We start from the raw sequence: 2,607 nt of genomic DNA, 5'->3' as shown, positions 1-2,607 counted from the left end.
AACAATGGTGGAGATGCAAGGAAGATGCTTGGTGACTATGCTGCACCAACTTCCAACTTCTATGGAAGAAGCATCTCAATTCCTGCCATTGGAGCAAACAACTTTGAGCTTAAGCCTCAATTAGTTTCTCTAATGCAGCAGAACTGCAAGTTTCATGGACTTCCATCAGAAGATCCTCATCAATTTTTATCTGAATTCTTGCAGATCTGTGATACTGTTAAGACCAATGGGGTTGATCCCGAGGTCTACAGACTTATGCTTTTCTCCTTTGCTGTAAGAGACAGAGTTAGGACATGGTTGGACTCACAACCTAAAAAAAGCCTGAACTCTTGGGACAAGCTGGTCAATGCTTTCTTGGCCAAATTCTTTCCACCTCAAAAGATGAGTAAGCTCAGAGTGGACGTCCAAACCTTCAGACAGAAGGAAGGTGAATTCCTCTATGAAGCTTGGGAAAGGTACAAGCAATTAACCAAAAGGTGTCCTTCTGACATGTTTCCGGAATGGAGCATCATATGTATATTCTATGATGGTCTGTCTGAGTTATCCAAGATGTCATTGGACCACTCTGTTGGTGGATCTCTTCATCTGAAAACGCCTGCAGAAGCCCAGGAACTCATTGAGATGGTTACAAATAACCAGTTCTTGAGATGGTTGTAAACAATGGGACAACTCAGAAGAAAGGAGTTCTTGAGATTGATACTCTGAACGCCATACGGTAGTACTAAAGAAGCCTCCTCTGAAGGAGAAGCTTATGACCCTGAGAATCCTGCAATGGAAGAGGTGAATTATATGGGAGAACCCTATGGAAACACCTATAACCCTTCATGGAGAATTCACCCAAATTTCTCATGGAAGGATCAACAGAAGCTTCAACAAGGCTTCAATAACAATAATGGTGGGAGAAACAGGTTTGGCAATAGCAAGCCTTTCCCATCATCTTCTCAGTAACAGACAGAGAATTCTGAGTAGAGCTTCTCTGGCTTAGCAACCACAGTCTATGATCTATCTAAGACCACTCTTAGTTTCATGACTGAGGAACGGTCCTCCATCAAAAATTTGGAGGTACAAGTGGGTCAGCTGAGTAAAAGAGTTACTGAAACTCCTCCTAGTACTCTCCCAAGCAATACAGAAGAGAATCCAAAAAGAGAGTGCAAGGCCATTACTATAACCAACATGGCCAAACCTGTAAAGGAGGAAAAGGCAGTGATTCCCAGTGAGGAAGACCTCATGGGATGTCCACTGGCCAACAAGAAGTTCCCTATTGAGGAACCAAAGGAGTCTGAGGCTCATATAGAGACCATAGAGATTCCACTGAACTTCCTATTACCATTCATGAGCTCTGATGAGTATTCTTCCTCTGAAGAAGATGAAGTTATTGCTAAAGAGCAATTTGCTCAGTATTTAGGAGCAATCATGAAGCTGCATGCCAAATTATATGGTAAAGAGACTTAGGAGGATAAACCTCCATTGCTCATCAATGAACTAAATGCATTGGTTCAACTGAAGTTACCTCAGAAGAAAGAGGATCCCAAAAGGTTCTTAATACCTTGCACCATAGGCACCATGACCTTTGAGAAGGCTTTGTGTGACCTGGGGTCAGGTGTAAACCTCATGCCACTCTCTGTAATAGAGAAACTAGGGATCTTTGAGGTACAAGCTGCAAGAATTTCACTAGAGATGGCAGACAAATAAAAAAAAACAGGCTTATGGACTTGTAGAGGATGTCTTGGTAAAGGTTAAAGGCCTTTACATCCCTGCTGACTTCATAATCCTAGACACTGAAAAGGATGAGGATGCATCCATCATTCTTGGAAGACCCTTCCTAGCCACAGTAAAGGCTGTGATTGATGTACATAGAGGAGAGTTAGTCCTTCAAGTGAATGAGGACTACCTTGTGTTTAAGGCTCAAGGATCTTCCTCTATAATCATGGAGAAGAAGCATGAAAAGCTTCATCCAATTCTCTCCATTCAGAGTCAAGCAAAGCCCCACATTTAAACTCTAAGTTTGGTGTTGGGAGGCCATAATCATGCTCTGAGCATCTGTGAAGCTCTGTAAGAGCTTCCTGTCAAGCTATTGACATTAAAGAATCACTTATTGGGAGGCAACCTAATTTTATTTATCTATATTAATTACTCTTTCATTTTATTTTCCATTGTTATTATATGTCTTCTTTAGGTTGATGATCATGTTGAGTCACAAAAACAGCTGCAGAATTAAAGCGAGAATAAAAAATAGCAAAAAAAATTAGCACACCCTGGAGGGCAAGCTTACTGGCGTTTAAACACCAGTAAGGCTAGAAAAGTAGGCGTTTAACGCCCAGTCTGGCACCATTCTGGGCGTTTAACGCCAAAAATGGCACACAGAAGGTGTTTGAACGCCAGAAAGGTGCAGGGATGAAAAATCCTTGACACCTCAGGATCTGTGGACCCCACAGGATCTCTACTTACCCCAACTCATTCTCACTCCTCCTCACACCTTTCTATAACACCCTTCCCCAAACACTATTCACCTATCAAATCCTACCCTCTTCCCCATAACCTCTTTACCACTCACATCCATCCACTCTTTCCTATCATACAACCCACTTAACCCCACCCACTCAAATT

General features: G+C 42.1%; 1 non-coding gene across 1 annotated transcript; it reads right to left on the bottom strand.

Moving 5' to 3' along the window:
• Positions 1-387: 387 nt before the first annotated feature.
• LOC130978696 (small nucleolar RNA R71) lies at positions 388-491 on the bottom strand. The gene has a single exon (XR_009086314.1). It is a non-coding gene; the product is annotated as a small nucleolar RNA R71 (small nucleolar RNA).
• Positions 492-2,607: the final 2,116 nt, after the last annotated feature.

Source organism: Arachis stenosperma, chromosome 4 (assembly GCF_014773155.1).
Source record: "Arachis stenosperma cultivar V10309 chromosome 4, arast.V10309.gnm1.PFL2, whole genome shotgun sequence".
Lineage (NCBI taxonomy): Eukaryota > Viridiplantae > Streptophyta > Magnoliopsida > Fabales > Fabaceae > Arachis > Arachis stenosperma.
This window is presented reverse-complemented; position numbering and strand designations above follow the sequence as displayed.